Source organism: Lates calcarifer, unplaced genomic scaffold (genome assembly GCF_001640805.2).
Source record: "Lates calcarifer isolate ASB-BC8 unplaced genomic scaffold, TLL_Latcal_v3 _unitig_537_quiver_1224, whole genome shotgun sequence".
NCBI lineage: Eukaryota > Metazoa > Chordata > Actinopteri > Centropomidae > Lates > Lates calcarifer.
Window position 1 is genome coordinate 1 of NW_026117480.1, and position 22040 is coordinate 22040.

Sequence of the window (22040 nt, forward strand, 5' to 3'; positions counted from 1 at the left end):
AAGAATCTATCAAATAGTGGACTTCCACAGTAACAATTAGTAAAATCTGTTATGGGTAGGAAGCTAGGAAGGTGTGGCCACCCCCTTCGCCTCAACTTCTGCCTCCCTCACAGTTGTGTACTGCCAAAAGAAAACCACCATATTTGCCCAAAGATCTCTGGTGTCAACAGAGTTAACTGTCAGAGTTAATAAAAGAAAAAAGAAAGAGATGTGGATACAGAGGATGAAGACAGAGAAAGTAGAGAATCAGAGAGATCAGATGTGTATTTAAGATGAGACAAAATTGGGGTGTCCACACACTTTTGGCAATGTGACTGTATGATATAAAATCTTGTTCTTCTCAAACTGTAAGTAAATCAGATGTAGTACTCCTTCATCTTGTCCCTGAGGGAATTGTGGAGGTGAATCTCTGTCCCGTTGTCCATCTCAGTGCTATTGCATTGCTCCCTCTCCTTAATACTGTTGCAGCTCCTCTGGGCCCACCGCCTGTACAGAAGGTGGGTCACCACAGCCAGGATGTAAAATGTGATGAATACCACCACAGTCACCACACCTGAGGAGCAACCAGAACACACATTTATATATATGGATATCAGTCCAGTTTATCAGTCCAGTTTCAAGAACTATCAAATAGTTCCAAATGTTAAAGAAATAGTAGTCTATTTCAATCAATCCTGCACTGTGTTGCAGCACAGATAGCAGTCCTGGCCTATGCAGTGGGGGCAGGGGAATGCATGTTTGATCATTATTATACATTATAGGTGGCCATGTTAGAACTATGCCAATAACCGCCACTCAGCACTCTCCCTGTTATGATACACTGACAGTTTGTGAATCCTGCAGAGTTTTCCCCCAGTGAAAATGTTCTGTGAAGCACAGAATTTCAAATATGAATACATCTGCTCAAAGATTTTCTTTTTTTTTACTCAAATTCACATTTTTGGACATGTTGAAGATCTGACAGTCATCAGTTATTTTCTATATGTAATAGTGTACAATTTTACATACAACCATCTGCAATTAACTATCACTCTAGTGCCAGATTGAGAAGTAGAATATGAAATGGTCTAATATTAAGCATGTTTCATTTCTAAAATTATTTTTAAAACTTTATTTTCCATCAGATTTGATAATTTACATGCAAAATTATGATTGAAGAGAGAAGTTTTTACTGACCTATGATATGCTTATTGATTAGCAGATAAAACTGTTGAATAATTAATCAAAACTGAGAAGTTTGATGTGCATATAAGAGGGTTTCTGGGGTTAGTCTGCAACAATCTACTGCTTGTCAAGCCTGTGAATATTCTCATTCATCCAGGTCATAGTTATCTCAAGGAAGTTTTAATCGATTTCGATTGGGCTGGAAGACACTGGCTTGATCAAGGAGACATGAAAGGTGGGGTGGTGGGTAGCTTGAGCTTAACTGTGGATGGGTTGATGATAGATTCAATTCATAGGAACCAATATAGCGGGGAGCTAGCTTACGGGACTCCACTTGAAGGGGCCAGGTCTCTGGACGACAACCAAATACGTTGGCCAGGAACATATTCAGGCACTGGTGAGCGTTGGCGGTCGGCCAACCGGCGGTTTCGAACCGCTGTATGCAGCAGTGCTGTCCGGGCTTCCCTCCACACTCTGCGGCACCGGCGCAGATGGGCACGAACAGAGGGAACAGCTACTTCCTCCTCCTGGGAAGGGAACAGAGGGGGTTGGAAACCCAGCATCACCATGAAGGGGGTAATACCTGTAGCTGAGCTTGTGAGGGAGTTGTGGACATGTTCTATCCAAGGGAGGTGAGTACTCCAAGATGCAGGGTGCCAGGCTGTGACATACCGAAGGGCTGCCTCGAGGTCTTGATTTACCCACTCTGTCTGGCCATTGGTTTGCAGATGATACTCAGAACTCAGACTAACGGATGCCCCCAGAGCCTTGCAGAATGCCTTCCAGACTTGAGAGGTGAACTGGGGCCCTCTGTCAGAGACGATGTCCCGGGGCAAACCATGGAAACTGAACACATGAAGTGTGAGAAGATCTGCAGTCTCCTGGACTGTGGGGAGCTTAACAAGAGGGACAAAGTGGACACCCTTGGAGAAGCGATTGACAGTAGTGAGTATAACTATTACCTGCAGAAGGGGGCAGGCCAGTGACAAAGTCCAAAGCTATGTGGGACCAGGGACGGTTCGGGGATGGGCAAGGGACGTAGGAGCCCAGCAGGTAGCTGGTAGGATGCCTTACTCCAGGCACAGATGGAACAGGCTGCCACAAAGTCCTTGGTATCTCTAGTGAGAGTTGGCCACCAGAACCTCTGCCCGGATGAACTTGACGGTACGCAGGGTGCCAGGGTGACAGGCCAGCTTAGAACAGTGTCCCACTGGAGTACATGTGACCTAACAGACTCAGGCACAAACAGAAGATTAGGGAGATACAGTTGTGTTCAAAATAATAGCAGTCCAACATGACTAACCAGATCAATCACTGTTTTTGGTTGAAATTATATTATTACATGGCAAATAATTTACCAGTAGATGTAGTAGAGTCAGAGAAACCAACAGACCCAACATTCATGATATGCATGCTCCTGAGTCTGTGTAATTGAATAATTAGTTGAAAGGGGCGTGTTCAAAATAATAGCAGTGTGGAGTTCAATCAGTGAGGTCATTCATTATGTGAAGAAACAGGTGTCATTCAGGTGGCCCTTATTTAAGGATGAAGCCAGCACATGTTGTACATGCAATTCCCTCTGAAAACCTGAGAAAGATGGGTCGTTCCAGACATTGTTCAGAGGAACAGCATGCTTTAATTAAAACGTTGATTGGAGAGGGGAAAACATATAAAGAAGTGTGGAAAATGATAGGCTGCTCAGCTAAAATGATCTCCAATGCTTTAAAATGGAAAGCAAAACCAGAGAGACGTGGAAGAAAACGGAAGACTACCATTCGAATGGATCCAACAATAGCCAGAATGGCAAAAACTCGGCCAATGATCAGCTCCAGGGAAATCAAAGACAGTCTGAAGTTACCTGTGAGTACTGTGACAATTAGAAGACACTTGTGTGAGGCTAATCTATCGGCAAGAAGCCCCTGCAAAGTCCCACTGTTAAAAAAAAGACGTGCTGAAGAGGATACAATTTGCCAAAGAACATATCGACTGGCCTAAAGAGAAATGGAGAAACATTGTGTGGACTGATGAAAGTAAGATTGTTCTTTTTGGGTCCAAGGGCCGCAGACAGTTTCTCAGACAACCCCCAAACACTGAATTCAAGCCACAGTACACTCTGAAGACCGTGAAGCATGGTGGTACAAGCATCATGATATGGGGCTGTTTCTCTTACTATGGTGTCGGGCCTATTTATCACATACCAGGGATCATGGATCAATTTGCTTATATCAAAATACTTGAAGAGGTCATACTGCCTTATGCTGAAGAGGAAATGCAGTTGAAATGGGTGTTTGGAAAAGACAACGACCCCAAACACACCAGTAAATGAGCAGCATCTTAGTTCCAGACCAACAAAATTAAGGTTATGGAGTGGCCAGCCCAATCCCTGGACCTTAATCCAATAGAAAAGTTGTGGGGTGACATCAAAAATGCTGTTTCTGAGGCAAAACCAAGAAATGCAGAGGAATTGTGGAAGGTTGTCAAATCATCCTGGGCTGGAATACCTGTTTACAGGTGCCAGAAGTTGGTCAGCTCCATGCGGCACAGATGTGAAGCAGTTCTCAAAAACAGTGGTTATACAACTAAATATTAGTTTAGTGATTCACAGGAATGCTAAATCTTAACGTTTTTTTTTTTCAGTTTATTGAGTAAATATTTGAGTTTGTAACGAAAAATGCAGACACTGCTATTTTTTTGAACAGCCCAATATCATATTTTCCTTCATTTTCTGTAAAGTAATTAAAATATTGATACATTTTTCTTTATGTTTTGATGTAAAATATAATGTGCAGTGTTCCCAATGAATGGCAATAAAAAATATTTTAAGGATTTTGAGCTTTACTCACGTTTTAAAAAAACACTGCTATTATTTTGAACACAACTGTATGTTACCTGGGCCTGGCTGAGACTGCTGAGCCTCCCTCACCAGCGTCTCCACCTCCTAGTAGGCAGCTGATACTATGCAGGACGGCGGCAGTATAGTTTCCGGTGGGCTGGTGGATGACTCTGGACTGGTCTGACAGGAGAGTGCATCAGGCTTTAGATTGCAGATACCTGAACAATAGGAAAGAGTAAAATTAAATCTGCCGAGGAACAGGGCCCACCGAGCCTGCGGGTGGTTTGCAGATAGGCCAAGTTCTTATCATCAGTCCAAACGACAAAGGGATGTTCTGCCCCCTCCAACCAGTGTCGCCACTCTTCAAGAGCCAGAACCACAGCCAGGAGCTCCCTGTTTCCAACATCATAGTTTCTCTCTGCTGGGGATAAGCAGCAAGAGAGAAAAAAAAAGGCACAGGGGTGAAGTTTCTGATCCACCACTGAGCGGTGAGAGAACTGCCCTGACCCCCGTCTCTGAGGCATCCACCTCGACAACAAACTGCTTGGATGGGTCTGGGTGCACTAGAACTGGTGCAGAGGTGAAACTAGACTTGAGGCTAGAAAAGGCTGACTCAGCTTCAGGAGTCCAGGAAAAAGTGAGTGAAGTAGAGGTTAGTCTAGTTAAGGGTGGTGCTACCTTGCTGTAATTCTGAATAAATCGGCAGTAGAAATTGGCAAAACCCAAAAACCTCTGGAGTTGCTTGCAGGTCTCTGGTCAGGGCCACTCCACCATTGCCTGCACCTTAGCTGGGTCTGGATGCATCTGGCCCCTCTCCACAATGGAACCTAAAAAGCTGACAGATTGAGTGTGAAAATGGCACTTCTCGGCCTTGACAGTTTATTTTCATAGAGTCTCTGGAGAACAGACCTGACGTGATGGTAATGCTCCGATGGGGTGCAAGAAAAAAAAAATCAGTATGTCATCCAAATGCATACTTATTTAACATGTCTGAGCACATCATTAACTAACACCTGGAAAACAGTGGGGGCATTGGTGAGACCAAAACAAAAAAAACCCCACTCCCACAGGGGAGAAGGCCGGCAGCAAGAGATTCCCCTATGTATTTTTCCATAGCCTCCTTCTTAGGGCGGGAGATGTTAGAGGCAGCTGGAGGGAAGAGGGGCGACAGGAAGGAGTTCAATCGCACAGTCGTAAGGGCGGTGAGGGGGTAGGGAGACTGCATGTAGCTTGCAGAAAACCTCTGCTAAATCATGATACTGTGGGGGTACCCTGGTCAAGTCAGGGGGATCCAGAGGAGCTGGGGTGAAGGTCTTAGGGCCAGACAGAGCAGATCTGCAACAGGTGGAATGACAAAAGGGACTCCAGCCGGTGATGGTGCCCTTAGACCAGTCTATTTGGGGATTGTATCTGCGGAGCCAAGGCTGGCCAAGAGATGACTGGATCAGGAACACTTGAATGCTCTCTCTGTGATTGCCTGAACACAGCAAGGTGAGGGGTCGGGTGCGGTGAGTCACACGGGAGAGGAGCCTACCATCCAGGGCAGTAAGCTCCTTAGGTGAAGGAAGCTCCTCCAAGGGCAAGGGACTGAGACGGGAACCAGACGCTGGGGCTTGGGCTGGTAGACGGGACTGGGGAGTGAATGAGGGGGCTGCTACCCGACTTGCTCTCTCCCTACGTCTCTCCCTCAGACGGTTATCTAGTCTGGTAGCTAAGGAAATTAAAGCGTGTAGGGACGAGGTCTCATCACGGACTTCAAGTTCATTTTTAAGACTCTCGGAAAAACCGTAAGCGAACACACTTTGCAGCGAGACCTCGTCCCAACCACTCTGCACCGCCAGCGTTCTAAACTCGATAGCATATTCAGCTACCAAGCGAGAACTTTGTCGGAGTTTTAACAGTCTGTTGGCGGCTTCTCTACCCCTCACGGGATGATCAAAGACCTTCCTCCTCTCATTCACAAACTCAGGGTAAGAAAAAGAAAAATGTGAGTCTCTCCCCCATAAGGCAGCGGCCCACGATGCGGCTCTGCCAGAGATGAGACTCACAATGTAAGCAACCTTAGACTGATCGGTAAAATAAGTGGTGGGCTGCTGCTCAAAAACTAAAAAACACTAACAGAAAACGACTACAGAACCCTAACTCACCGTGATAACGCTCTGGAGTGGGAATGTACGGCTCTCAGGAGGCTGGGGGGAAAGTCGGGCCGGAAGGGGGGTGGGGTGGAGTGGAGCGGCAGCCGGCAAAGGTTTTGAGGATAGACGGGAGGTGACCAGCTCCAACTGGCCGCTGAGTGCTTCACACAAGCTCCCAGATTCTTAAGCGAGTCCATGACGTCTGCTAAGGCTTTCTCGTGCTGCCCCACGAGGATACCTTGAACAGACAAAGCCTGCCGAAGTGCGTCGGAGTCCGCGGGGTCCGTATGGCCAGATCGTTCTGTCATGGTCAGGCTAAAGCTAGGGCTGAACCCCAGAAAGCAGACTCGGGACACAGGCACAGATGGAGTTAGGGAGTAAAGAAATCCCAAGGTTTATTAATAAAGTTGGATGAGGGGATGGGAACCGGGCCCGGGTGACGAGGAGGGAGCAAATCCGGGTTGGCCAGGATGCCGGGCCGATGTTTCCGGGGAAAGTGGGGAGACCAGCCGGGAGACCGGAGAGACTGGCAACCGAGTTCACCGAAACATTAGTTCCGCATTTTTATAGTTTTTTTTATAAAACATAAATCTCCTCCCACCTCCATCCGATTAAAAATTAGTCAAATAGAAATTGTCAAATAGAAATCATCGAATAGTCGATTCTTAAAAATAGATGACAACTATGTTTACCGTGTTGATTGACTAATTGATTATTCATGCGCATACCTATTATTTAATTATTTTATGTCTCATTTACATTGCTTGTAGGTTTTTAGCTCGCTGGTAGTGAGTGCTTTTTTTCTTTTTTTTCACTGAAAAATTCAAATTTTAATTCAATATATTGGAACAGCCTGCTCAAAGCTAACAGACCCCTTGGTAAGTGGCTACCCAAATAGGAGCCGGAATGGGAACTGTAACACATTTTGAAACGGCCATCTGAGCCCTATGGAAGTGCATGATATTCACCAAAGAAAAAGATAGCTGTGGGCTCCACTTCATGTTGGCACAGGGCTCAGAACCTACAGTCGTGTGCAGCATTGCACAATGTTTCCCATAGTATTTTTAACTAAATAAATATCAGAAAATATCCCTTAATTATCTCCATGAGCTAGCTCATAACTGTGTCTGTCTGCTGTATGGTGCCAAGCAGGTTGTACACTCTAATCCCGGATAAGTTGAGTTTACTTTAAAAATTTGAGGAAACCGGTTGCCTTAAAAAATTTAAGTAGTGGAAAATGAAAACTTAAGTACATCTAACTTAAAAGCTTAAAGGTATTGGAATTTCTGTTTTTAGTTCAGTACACTAAATGCCAAGTTGATTCAACTTAATTTTTTTTGCAAGGTCAACTGTTTTGCTCAACTATTGCACTTAACATCTGTAAGTTAAACACACTAAATTCCAAGTTGATTTAACTTTAAATAGTTTACAAGGTCAATTGTTTTGCACAATTGTTACACTTAATATCTTTAAGTTCAATGCAATTAAGTCCAAGTTGACTTAACTCAAACTCACGTGTAATGTTCATTTATTTCCCCAGTTAGTCCAGTTAATATCTTCAAGGCTTTAAATATTGAGAAAAAGAAAACAACAAAGTGGCATTGCTTTTGTGTTTTATTTTACTTAAGAACTTTTAGCTTCAGTGTCAAGCTATTCAAATTACAGTAAAATGTTTGCATTGTTTTAAAACTTAACTTAAAACTCTGAGCATTGCACTGTGCTACAGCATGGAGCCCCATGTTTTTAACAGATGAGCCTTGAATCCTTAGCTCCTGAAAAGATATTCTGCATAAAACATTAAAACACATTTAAAGGCCTAGAAACTATCCTTGTCAGCTGTTTTAGCTTTGGATGCTTGAATATGTTCTAACATGACAACAAATGACATCAAAATTCTTTGTCGAAAAAGTGTGCAAAAAAGTCTGAACAATAAGCTTCAAACTGTAGCAGAAAAATTCTTAACCATATTCAAGTTCACAATACTGCCACTGCTCACTTCTTAATGCTAGAAGTGGGTGAATATTCAATCTTCTTCTGAGACATCACAAGTATTTTCTTACAAGTCTGAAAACAACAACTAACATCTTTTTGAATGTAATCAAATCACAGTATCAGTGCCCCTCTATAACATGCAAACATAAACATAAGCAGCAACATGTCAAAAGTGCAACATTTCAACCAAGCACCTGATATCTGCACCAGTCAGGAACCGACTTTACACTGAGAGCTGGTTTTTCAAAGACTGAATTTTGGGTGCCAACTGAGTTTTACCCAGGCTGAACATCACCTGCTGGACAAAGGAGAAAGTATTTTTCATGTACTTGGGATAGTCCAGGTGCAGGGAGTAAATCAGCCCAAAAATGACGCAGAAGGCCTGAGGAAGGCTGGCCAGGTCATCCATCACAAGACTTCCTTCCAAGATGATTCCCACTTTGGATGGGTTCAACTGTGGGCTTTCTTCATCAATACAAAGGAGTCCCACTGGAGTTTGAATGTATGAGTCCTGGTCAGTTGCATCCTAAAGGAGGAAAGAAACAGATCAATAAAGAGGAGACAATCAAGACAGTTAAATAGTACCTTGTTGTACACAAAAACTGTCTTCAGGTGTACATTTAGTGTTAGTTCATTTTGTTCATTCAAACTGTTTGAAGTAAAACTGTATTTGGCAGAAAAAGAAAAGTCTGAAACATTAAATTAATCCTATAACATATGGTATTCATTAATGGTTCAAAATGAAAATGGGCAGAAACAACATGCATCTGCAACATGTTCAACAAATTGATTTACTTACAGAGCATGTTTTGAAGAAGGCAGAAGCATCATCTCCCAAGATGACTGGCAGCCCTTGTCTGGGAGATAATGGACATTGAATACAACACACAGTAGAATGAACAGTTATTAAGGATACTCACATGTATTTAAAACACAATTTGACAAGTAAGACATGTAAGGAAAGAACAGAGGATAAGAGAATGATGGGTGGGTGGGGGTGGGTGCAGCGTTAAGGAATGAGATGCAGCGGTAAGGGATGAGTTGTGAATGAATAGAAAAGAGGAAAGAACAGCTGAAGATCATAGATCAGAGGTTGCAATACTTTAGCATAACCACACTCTTTGACTGTGGAGGTGTTGCACAGTAGAGCTAGTTGGATAGAGTTAAGGTTGGATCTATATTTTGCTGGTATGTTCGCAATAACCCAGTAAACTGCACACATCTTATGTTTCAACTTTGATGTTCCAAGAGGATTGGCTACTTCAAAGTCGTCAATGTAAAGGCCAAGAGCAATTGTGAACTCATCCTTTGAAAGAAGTGAATTTTCAATGAAGTACTGCCCATCTGCATATGACCTGTATTCCTGTGGGACATGGACTTTCTCTGACATAGCTTTGTCTAAAACATCAGTTTTGTTAAGCAACTTCTGTAGCATGGGAACAATTGGAACATATGCAAGAGGTTTTTTGCCTTTTTCCATAACATATTCAACTGGATTTACCAGTGGAAACTCTCTGCGCACATAGGCTGCTCTTTTTTTGGCAGTTCCTAAAGGTCAATCTTTAGAACAATGTGACATTATGTTACTTTCTGACACAGCACTGATAATCTCTTTAACAAATGTTTCATCCATGCAACAGTTATATTTGTTTAATACAGTCCTGACTCTGTTTTGTAGAAGTGGTTGTGACAGCTGATTGATTTGCCAAAGCTGTTGTACCACATCTTGCACAGCACTCTCTGGTATGTGCAAAACAGTTTGCATCTTTAGTAGAAGAGATGCTAAGTTATGCCCAAGCTGTTTTTCTAAATCATGGAGATCACGGTCAATGGTTACCTCATTGACCTCGTCTATGTCTTCAATATCACCTGCATCTGACATTTGCTCTTGTGAAGCATCATCATCATCATGACTTAAAACATCATCACCAACGATTTCCGACTTAAACCTCTTCCAGTTCTGTTCTTTGTGTACTTTGCTCTTGTGTGCTTTGAACGTGGAGTAAATACTGCTTTCAAAGTTACAGTCTTTATAAGGACATCTGACCTTATGGTTTACTTTTAGATGCACAGAATGCAGGTGAGTGAAAAACTCACTCTCTGAACAAGACTCAGCAAACTCACATGACTGACAACTAAACTTAACTGGCCCATCTGCTGGTTGCTGATCTGCAGTTTTGGTATGAATGCGGGACAAATGCACTTTAAGTGCATTTAGTGATTTAAACGTACACGGACATTCTTGATGTAAACAAGGGAATGGCTCTGTTCTCACGTAACTTCCATGTTTGAGTCTATAATGCTTAAACAGCTGTGCTCTCTTTTCACAGCTAAAAGTACAATACTTACACTTCAATTTTTTCAATTTTATTTATATAGCGCCATATCACAACAACAGTCATCTCAAGGCACTTTTCATATAGAGCAGGTCTAGACCGTACTCTTTAAAATAGGTATTTACAGAGAGAGACCCAACAAATCCCACCATGAGCAAGCACTAGGCGACGGTGGCAAGGAAAAACTTCCTGAATCATTAGGGCCCGAGCAACGAGTTGCGTGGGCCCAACGGGGCCATGCAACGAGTTGCAAGGACCCTCTTGTTTTCGGTCGGTTTATTATTATTAGGGCCCGAGCAACGAGTTGCGTGGGCCCAACGGGGCCATGCAACGAGTTGCAAGGACCCTCTTGTTTTCGTTCGGTTTATTATTATTATTATTATTATTATTTTTTTTCTTCTTTTTCCGCCTCTTTGATCGCCTTTTTGAGGGCCTTAAAATGCGTCAAAACTCCTGAAAATTTGCAGACGCATCAGGCACGGCGAAAAATTTAAGAATTTAGGGGTCTTGAGCATGGGTGTGGCAAAATGGCCTCGGTAGCGCCACCTACATTTTTAACGGAACAGCCCCTCAAGCCCGTTGCGCCTAAAAATCTGAAAATCTGCACACATATGTAACATCCCATGACGCACCAAAAAGTCTCTTGGAGCCATATTCTAAACCCAACAGAAAGTATTTTTATTTTGACCGGAAGGTGAAAAAATTGTGTGTTTTTGGCCATTTCCAGGGGTCGCTTGAACGCGAACTAGTCCTAGACGCATTATCCGATTGACTTCAAAATTTGATAATTTGTTCTTAAGACATAGACGAAGTTAAATTGCAAAAGTTTCGGACTTTTCATTGAAGGGCGTGGAAGTTATGGCCCCTCAAAGTTCGATCACTCGCCACAAAACAGGAAGTTGCTTTAAATTTGCTATATTTCGGCCATACTTTGTCCAAACTGCATCAAACTTTACAGGATTGTTAATGGTACCTATCTGCACACATCCATATGTCAATATTCATACAATTGTTGTAGCACCACCTATTTATAGCAGGAAATGACATATTTTATAGTGTGATGTCCAGTTTCTAGACGGGTGACCAGATTCACTTCAAATGTTGTCAGGACAGACTTAAGGATTTTTGGAAGACTGGCTCCGAAAATTGTGAGTTTGGGTCGAAGCGTGTGCCTGTTCTGGCCCGTCAAAGTTCGGAAACCCAACTTCCTGTTTGAAACCTCAGATTTTGGGGTAACTTCCTGTTGCGACTCTCTACTTTATCCTACAGATGGAGCCATTGTATTACTCTTTGATGGGTTTTTGGAAGGGGGTCTCTGTGTGTGTGTGTCTGTGTGTGTCTGAGGGGGGAGGGGAAGAGGAGTTGATTGTGTCTGTGAGAAGCTGCCACAGGGAGGTTACAGTCAATAGAGCCATGATCTGTCACAGATGATGAGCTCTGAATAATATTATCACAGAAAATAATTAGCATAAAAGCTTTTATTTTAAATTTTTACATCTGGGAAGTGTGAACTGTTATGCCAGCGTGTGCCCTGCGACCTGCGTTGACCCCGCGGTTGCCGGGGTCCCGCGGTCGCCGCTCCCCCGACGGGCGCCAGGTGCGAGGGCCCGTTCAACGCTGCTCGCAGCTTTAATTAGGGCCCGAGCAACGAGTTGCGTGGGCCCAACGGGGCCATGCAACGAGTTGCAAGGACCCTCTTGTTTTCGTTCGGTTTATTATTATTATTATTATTATTATTTTTTTTCTTCTTTTTCCGCCTCTTTGATCGCCTTTTTGAGGGCCTTAACATGCATCAAAACTCCCGAAAATTTGCAGACGCGTCAGGCACGGCGAAAAATTTAAGAATTTAGGGGTCTTGAGCATGGGTGTGGCAAAATGGCCTCGGTAGCGCCACCTACATTTTTAACGGAACAGCCCCTCAAGCCCGTTGCGCCTAAAAATCTGAAAATCTGCACACATATGTAACATCCCATGACGCACCAAAAAGTCTCTTGGAGCCATATTCTAAACCCAACAGAAAGTATTTTTATTTTGACCGGAAGGTGAAAAAATTGTGTGTTTTTGGCCATTTCCAGGGGTCGCTTGAACGCGAACTAGTCCTAGACGCATTATCCGATTGACTTCAAAATTTGATAATTTGTTCTTAAGACACAGACGAAGTTAAATTGCAAAAGTTTCGGACTTTTCATTGAAGGGCGTGGAAGTTATGGCCCCTCAAAGTTCAATTACTCGCCACGAAACAGGAAGTTGCTTTATATTTGCTATATTTCGGCCATACTTTGTCCAAACTGCATCAAACTTTACAGGATTGTTAATGGTACCTATCTGCACACATCCATATGTCAATATTCATACAATTGTTGTAGCACCACCTATTTATAGCAGGAAATTACATATTTTATAGTGTGATGTCCTGTTTCTAGACGGGTGACCAGATTCACTTCAAATGTTGTCAGCCCCTCCTTGACAATTTTTGGAAGAAGTCCTCCGAAAATTGTGAGTTTTGGTCGAAGCGTGTGCCGGTTCTGGCCCGTCAAAGTTCAGAAACCCAACTTCCTGTTTGAAACCTCAGATTTTGGGGTAACTTCCTGTTGCGACTCTCTACTTTATCCTATAGATGGAGCCATTGTATTACTCTTTGATGGGTTTTTGGAAGGGGGTCTCTGTGTGTGTGTGTGTGTGTGTTTGTGTTTGTGTTTGAGGGGGGAGGGGAAGAGGAGTTGATTGAGTCTGTGAGAAGCTGCCACAGAGAGGTTACAGTCAGGAGAGCCAAGAGCTGCTTTACACGCGGTATAAAAACTTCAGTTAAGATTTGAGCTGTCACTTGAGAAAGCATCATGCCAAAAACTAAGGAAATCACTGTAGACTTGAAGAAAAGAATTGTCGATGCTCAGGAAGCAGGAGAAGGATATACAAAGTTATCACAGCATTTCCAAGCGTCAAGAACTCAAATGAGAAGCGTCACCGAGAAATTCAAGGAGAGCCACACTGTGCAGAACAAGCCTGGCAGAGGTAGGAAGCCAAAGATTTCAATCACCCTGGAAAGAAAACCAGTGAGAGACCTGTCTAAAGACCCCATAAACGCTGCCAAGACACTAGTGAATGACTTAGTTAAGTCTGAAATTGTAGCCTCAAAGAAGATTACATGAATTCATGTAATCTTACCATATGTCTCCCCTTGACCAAAGCTGAGCGTGGATTGATGCTGTCTTTACAGTTTGGTTTTGATCAGTTAGGAAATTTCACACGGGGTCGGCTGATTTTTTCGTGTTACTCAGTGTACGGCGACAGGAAAAGTGCACTAGGTCCACCGGCGTCGAGGTGAACCAGCTGAATATAAGCCACTCAAGTTGACGACAAGTGCATTGAAAAGTAAAAGCTGCTGGCCTTTACCTTTTCTTTGTCAAAGCGCCTGTTCGGCCAGTAGTTAGTAAAGTAATATTTTCAGCGTTGTCCACAGTCTCATGACATGTTTAACAGGAAGCACAGCACGCTGGTTAAGCTCATGGCAAACTGTTACTAACAGCTAAAATGAAAGCTTGTCTGTATGTAGTCTAACTGGTTAGTTTGTCACTAATCTCCAAATTTTGCAAGTTGCTATAAACTTCACTCTCTTAAACCAGTAACAGTCTGAGCTGGACTGATAGGGGTCTGTATGGATAAAGATAAAATCCTAATGATACCCATCCCTACAGCTGGTTAGTGGCTTCGCCCTGACTTTAGGCAGATGAGATATTCACTGTTCAAATAACTTCATTATAAGCCTTGTTTAAGCATAAATGATTTATATATGCACCCAATAACAGAACTTTAAAAAAATGCTTTTGCTCAAAGCTCAAAGCTTGTAAACTCAAGTTAAAACTGAGTTTTATCTCCTTTTGGGAGGGGGTATTTCTCTCTGTGTTTGTGTGTGTGTGTTTGTGTTTGTATTTGAGGGGGGAGGGGAAGAGGAGTTGATTGAGTCTGTGAGAAGCTGCCACAGAGAGGTTACAGTCAGGAGAGCCAAGAGCTGTCACAGATGATGAGCTCTGAAAAATATTATTACAGAAAATAATTAGCATAAAAGCTTTTATTTAAAATTTTTACATCTCGGAAGTGTGAACTGTTACGCCAGCGTGTGCCCTGCGACCTGCGTTGACCCCGCGGTTGCCGGGGTCCCGCGGTCGCCGCTCCCCCGACGGGCGCCGGTGCGAGGGCCCGTTCAACGCTGCTCGCAGCTTTAATTATTATTATTATTATTTTTTTTCTTCTTTTTCCGCCTCTTAGATCGGCTTTTTGAGGGCCTTAACATGCGTGAAAACTTACCAAAATTTGCAGACGCATCAGGCACGGCGAAAAATTTAATAATTTAGGGGTCTTGAGCATGGGTGTGGTAAAATGGCCTCGGTAGCGCCACCTACATTTTTAAACGGAACAGCCCCTCAAGCCCGTTGCGCCTAAAAATCTGAAAATCTGCACACATATGTAACATCCCATGACGCACCAAAAAGTCTCTTGGAGCCATATCCTAAACCCAACAGAAAGTATTTTTATTTTGACCGGAAGGTGAAAAAATTGTGTGTTTTTGGCCATTTCCAGGGGTCGCTTGAACGCGAACTAGTCCTAGACGCATTATCCGATTGACTTCAAAACTTAATAGTATGTTCTTAAGACATAGACGATGTTAAATTGCGGCAGATTTTGAGTTTTTGTTGAAGGGCGTGGAAGTTATGGCCCCTCAGAGTTCGATTACTCGCCACGAAACAGGAAGTTGCTTTATTTTTGCTATATTTCGGCCATACTTTGTCCAAACTGCATCAAACTTTACAGGATTGTTAATGGTACCTATCTGCACACATCCATATGTCAATATTCATACAATTGTTGTAGCGCCACCTATTTATAGCAGGAAATGACATATTTTATAGTGTGATGTCCAGTTTCTAGACGGGTGACCAGATTCACTTCAAATGTTGTCAGCCCCTCCTTGAGGATTTTTTGGAAGACTGGCTCCGAAAATTGTGAGTTTTGGTCGAAGCGTGTGCCGGTTCTGGCCCGTCAAAGTTCGGAAACCCAACTTCCTGTTTGAAACCTCAGATTTTGGGGTAACTTCCTGTTGCGACTCTCTACTTTATCCTATAGATGGAGCCATTGTATTACTCTTTGATGGGTTTTTGGAAGGGGGTCTCTGTGTGTGTGTGTCTGTGTGTGTGTGTGTGTGTGTGTGTGTGTGTGTTTGTGTTTGTGTTTGAGGGGGGAGGGGAAGAAGAGTTGATTGAGTCTGTGAGAAGCTGCCACAGAGAGGTTACAGTCAGGAGAGCCAAGAGCTGCTTTACACGCGGTATAAAAACTTCAGTTAAGATTTGAGCTGTCACTTGAGAAAGCATCATGCCAAAAACTAAGGAAATCACTGTAGACTTGAAGAATTGTCGATGCTTAGGAAGCAGGAGAAGGATATACAAAGTTATAACAGCATTTCCAAGCGTCAAGAACTCAAATGAGAAGCGTCACCGAGAAATTCAAGGAGAGCCACACTGTGCAGAACAAGCCTGGCAGAGGTAGGAAGCCAAAGATTTCAATGACCCTGGAAAGAAAACCAGTTAGAGACCTGTCTAAAGAACCCATAAACGCTGCCAAGACACTAGTGAATGACTTAGTTAAGTCTGAAATTGTAGTCTCAAAGAAGATTACATGAATTCATGTAATCTTACCATATGTCTCCCCTTGACCAAAGCTGAGCGTGGATTGATGCTGTCTTTACAGTTTGGTTTTGATCAGTTAGGAAATTTCACACGGGGTCAGCTGATTTTTTCGTGTTACTCAGTGTACGGCGACAGGAAAAGTTCACTAGGTCCTCCAGCGTCGAGGTGAACCAGCTGAATATAAGCCACTCAAGTTGACGACAAGTGCATTGAAAAGTAAAAGCTGCTGGCCTTTACCTTTTCTTTGTCAAAGCGCCTGTTCGGCCAGTAGTTAGTAAAGTAATATTTTCAGCGTTGTCCACAGTCTCATGACATGTTTAACAGGAAGCACAGCACGCTGGTTAAGCTCATGGCAAACTGTTACTAACAGCTAAAATGAAAGCTTGTCTGTATGTAGTCTAACTGGTTAGTTTGTCACTAATCTCCAAATTTTGCAAATTGCTATAAACTTCACTCTCTTAAACCAGTAACAGTCTGAGCTGGAATGATAGGGGTCTGTCTGGATAAAGATAAAATCCTAATGATACCCATCCCTACAGCTGGTTAGTGGCGTCGCCCTGACTTTAGGCAGATGAGATATTCACTGTTCAAATAAGTTCATTATAAGCCTTGTTTAAGCATAAATGATTTATATATGCACCCAATAACAGAACTTAAAAAAATGCTTTTGCTCAAAGCTCAAAGCTTGTAAACTCAAGTTAAAACTGAGTTTTATCTCCTTTTGGGAGGGGGTATTTCTCTGTGTGTTTGTGTGTGTGTGTGTGGGTGTGTTTGTGTTTGTGTTTGAGGGGGAGGGGAAGAGGAGTTGATTGAGTCTGTGAGAAGCTGCCACAGAGAGGTTACAGTCAAGAGAGCCAAGAGCTGTCACAGATGATGAGCTCTGAAAAATATTATCACAGAAAATAATTAGCGTAAAAGCTTTTATTTAAAATTTTAACATCTGGGAAGTGTGAACTGTTACGCCAGCGTGTGCCCTGCGACCTGCGTTGACCCCGCGGTTGCCGGGGTCCCGCGGTCGCCGCTCCCCCGACGGGCGCCGGGTGCGAGGGCCCGTTCAACGCTGCTCGCAGCTTTAATTATTATTATTATTATTTTTTTTCTTCTTTTTCCGCCTCTTTGATCGCCTTTTTGAGGGCCTTAACATGCGTCAAAACTCCTGAAAATTTGCAGACGCGTCAGGCACGGCGAAAAATTTAATAATTTAGGGGTCTTGAGCATGGGTGTGGCAAAATGGCCTCGGTAGCGCCACCTACATTTTTAAACGGAACAGCCCCTCAAGCCCGTTGCGCCTAAAAATCTGAAAATCTGCACACATATGTAACATCCCATGACGCACCAAAAAGTCTCTTGGAGCCATATCCTAAACCCAACAGAAAGTATTTTTATTTTGACCGGAAGGTGAAAAAATTGTGTGTTTTTGGTCATTTCCAGGGGTCGCTTGAACGCGAACTAGTCCTAGACGCATTATCCGATTGACTTCAAAATTTGATAATTTGTTCTTAAGACATAGACGAAGTTAAATTGCAAAAGTTTCGGACTTTTCATTGAAGGGCGTGGAAGTTATGGCCCCTCAAAGTTCGATCACTCGCCACAAAACAGGAAGTTGCTTTAAATTTGCTATATTTCGGCCATACTTTGTCCAAACTGCATCAAACTTTACAGGATTGTTAATGGTACCTATCTGCACACATCCATATGTCAATATTCATACAATTGTTGTAGCGCCACCTATTTATAGCAGGAAATGACATATTTTATAGTGTGACGTCCAGTTTCTAGACGGGTGACCAGATTCACTTCAAATGTTGTCAGCCCCTCCTTGACGATTTTTGGAAGACGTCCTCCGAAAATTGTGAGTTTTGGTCGAAGCATGTGCCTGTTCTGGCCCGTCAAAGTTCAGAAACCCAACTTCCTGTTTGAAACCTCAGATTTTGGGGTAACTTCCTGTTGCGACTCTCTACTTTATCCTATAGATGGAGCCATTGTATTACTCTTTGATGGATTTTTGGAGGGGGGTCTCTGTGTGTGTGTGTGTGTGTGTGTGTGTGTGTGTGTGTGTGTTTGTGTTTGTGTTTGAGGGGGGAGGGGAAGAGGAGTTGATTGAGTCTGTGAGAAGCTGCCACAGAGAGGTTACAGTCAGGAGAGCCAAGAGCTGCTTTACACGCGGGATAAAAACTTCAGTTAAGATTTGAGCTGTCACTTGAGAAAGCATCATGCCAAAAACTAAGGAAATCACTGTAGACTTGAAGAAAAGAATTGTCGATGCTCAGGAAGCAGGAGAAGGATATACAAAGTTATCACAGCATTTCCAAGCGTCAAGAACTCAAATGAGAAGCATCACCGAGAAATTCAAGGAGAGCCACACTGTGCAGAACAAGCCTGGCAGAGGTAGGAAGCCAAAGATTTCAATGACCCTGGAAAGAAAACCAGTGAGAGACCTGTCTAAAGAACCCATAAACGCTGCCAAGACACTAGTGAATGACTTAGTTAAGTCTGAAATTGTAGCCTCAAAGAAGATTACATGAATTCATGTAATCTTACCATATGTCTCCCCTTGACCAAAGCTGAGCGTGGATTGATGCTGTCTTTACAGTTTGGTTTTGATCAGTTAGGAAATTTCACAAGGGGTCAGCTGATTTTTTCGTGTTACTCAGTGTACGGCAACAGGAAAAGTGCATGTCTACATCCACCGGCGTCGAGGTGAACCAGCTGAATATAAGCCACTCAAGTTGACGACAAGTGCATTGAAAAGTAAAAGCTGCTGGCCTTTACCTTTTCTTTGTCAAAGCGCCTGTTCAGCCAGTAGTTAGTAAAGTAATATTTTCAGCGTTGTCCACAGTCTCATGACATGTTTAACAGGAAGCACAGCACGCTGGTTAAGCTCATGGCAAACTGTTACTAACGGCTAAAATGAAAGCTTGTCTGTATGTAGTCTAACTGGTTAGTTTGTCACTAATCTCCAAATTTTGCAAATTGCTATAAACTTCACTCTCTTAAACCAGTAACAGTCTGAGCTGGACTGATAGGGGTCTGTATGGATAAAGATAAAATCCTAATGATACCCATCCCTACAGCTGGTTAGTGGCTTCGCCCTGACTTTAGGCAGATGAGAAATTCACTATTCAAATAAGTTCATTATAAGCCTTGTTTAAGCATAAATGATTTATATATGCACCCAATAACAGAACTTAAAAAAATGCTTTTGCTCAAAGCTCAAAGCTTGTAAAGTCAAGTTAAAACTGAGTTTTATCTCCTTTTGGGAGGGGGTATCTCTCTCTGTGTTTGTGTGGGTGTGTTTGTGTTTGTGTTTGAGGGGGGAGGGGAAGAGGAGTTAATTGAGTCTGTGAGAAGCTGCCACAGGGAGGTTACAGTCAGGAGAGCCAAGAGCTGTCACAGATGATGAGCTCTGAAAAATATTATCACAGAAAATAATTAGCATAAAAGCTTTTATTTTAAATTTTTACATCTGGGAAGTGTGAACTGTTACGCCAGCGTGTACCCTGCGACCTGCGTTGACCCCGCGGTTGCCGGGGTCCCGCAGTCGCCGCTCCCCCGACGGGCACCGGGTGCGAGGGCCCGTTCAACGCTGCTCGCAGCTTTAATTGTGTTTGAATTCTGTTTTGAGCAGTTTTTCTGTAACATTTTAACTTTGAAACTGTGTATTTCTAATGTTCCCTAATAAGCTAACATTAACCTAAATGTTCTTTGTCAGATATATGAACTTACCAGTTTCAGTAGCACAGCGAGGAAAAACGGCTGGACGGCGTTTCCTCTCTCCCTGCACGCATGACAGCCCGCCTCACAGAACCGCGTTGTCTCAGTCCAGATCCCGGTGTGGTGTCTAGACGGTGAAAGTCGTTACAGCGATGTTTTATTGTTCACATAAAGCTAGAGTGAGAAAACTAGCTCTATCATAAGAAGCAGGCTAAGCTGAGCGATGAAAATCGAACATTAAAACAGTTTCCACTGCGACCAAACAACAACTTCCATCCGAGAAGTCGGCTAAAGGACAGCCAGCTAGCGCCTTCAAATGTCCGTCGAGCCTGTTCACATTAAACGTCTTCGCCCCACAAAGATAAAACAAAAAGTCCAGTTCCTCACCAGTAGTTCCTCCAATTCACGCAACAGTAATAACGGATGCAGCCCGGTCGGAGAGCGGTCGGACTCAGCACGGCGGTCCAGTTTGGACTATGCGTTGAACGCGGTCGCGGTCACGGCCGTTTACGTTCCCAGAATCCATCACGCCACAACAAATCGTCACGAATCAAAATCAAAAACAGTAATTTATTTTTATTTGCATTTTACAAATTAGCGTCGTTAAATGTAAAAATTGCTGTTTTTTTTTGTTTGTTTGTTTGATGTTGTCTTCTTTCTTTCTGTTTTTATTATCTATGTGGTTGTACATGTGTATGAACGAGTATGTGTAGGCATATAGAAAATGAAAAAACAAAACAAAAAAACAACTTACCTATAGTTTTAAAAGCAGATGGTCCAGTACTCTGCGACTGCAAGGGCCTCTCATAACTCAGTGGATTTGAAAAAGGGGTGTGGTATGACAAAAACTTTGAAATTTAAGGTAATTTAACTTAAAATTATTCATACATTCACCAGTAACTATTGATTAGTAGAATTTACTCAGGGCTGTATAGTAGTGGCATCTAACTTTATTTTTTAAGTGTATTGCAATTAAATATTTAATTAGCAATAAAATCCGGGCTAACAGTGTATACAGAAGGTTTTAAACACCTGTCTGCTACAGACAATAAAACTACATACAATTAGAGCAGCAGCAGCAGAGAGCCTAAGAGGTAAATTTATGGACAAGCAAATGAGCTGAAGCTCAATATAAAGCTCACTATAGAGCAAAATTTCTAATTCTGTGTACTTTGTCACAATGAGTGACTCCTTTCATATTATTACATAATACTATAATAATATTGTATAACACTATACGTTGTTATTGGATACAAATAATGTTAACAAACAAATCAGTGTTTTGATTTAGTAAATATGCAGTGTAGTCTGAAACAAAAGCAATACAGCTTAAATTGTATTTGGCTCACAGAATACTGTGAAAGCCACTGAATGCATTTCACATGCATAACTTGGTAAAGCATCCTGTAGTGGTTTAGATCAGGTATCAGGAGCCATCATACCCCTGTCACCAAAAATAGAAATGATTATAAACTAAGGCAAAGTGGCTATAACTTATGGCTATATGTATTAGAGATAGACTGATACCAATACCGATTATTGGTAGTCAAGGAGGCCGATAACCGATATTTGGAGCCGATATTTATTTGCAGTAAAAGTGAAAATATTGGCGTCAAAATTTTGAATAATACAAACTCTCAAACACTTAACTTCATTTAAATGCCTTTAAGCCTTTAAGAATGGAAGGAAACCAAGTATGTTAACGTAAAGATAGAACAATGATTTTTGGTACTGGTATAATCTTTAAGGTGTCTAGTATTGATATGTATTTGCAATTATTCAGCTTTGTTCAGTGTGGTCATAGAATGAGTGAACATGTTGACGGCAACAATAGTGACTGGAGGGATAACACAGTGTATCTAGGTGTACATATACTTATACACATACATATTTTTTATTCTACCTAACTGTCTACTCTATTCTTTGTGTGAGTTTCACTTTGACTTTAACATACAAGTTCTGGATAATCTAGATGACCACAAGGCATACCCATTGACATAAGCATTCTGGCCCTTTACACAGTACTTAGTTGAAGCATCTTTGTCAGCATTTACAGTTTTGAGTCTTTTTGGGTATGATGAGAGGGGCACTGCACACCTGGATTTGGGATTTTCATTCTTCTCTGCATATCCTCTCAAGCTCTGTCAGGTTGGATGGAGACTGTCAGTAGACAGCCATTTTCATC

The 22040-nt window shown here is 42.5% G+C and overlaps 1 long non-coding RNA gene across 1 annotated transcript; it reads right to left on the reverse strand.

Annotated features, from left to right (window-relative positions):
* Window positions 1-7822: 7822 nt before the first annotated feature.
* Window positions 7823-20381, reverse strand: LOC108874408 (uncharacterized). The gene is made up of 4 exons (XR_001959676.1): window positions 20243-20381; window positions 19868-19982; window positions 8924-8981; window positions 7823-8650 (listed from the first exon to the last, which is right to left on the reverse strand). It is a non-coding gene; the product is annotated as an uncharacterized LOC108874408 (long non-coding RNA).
* Window positions 20382-22040: the final 1659 nt, after the last annotated feature.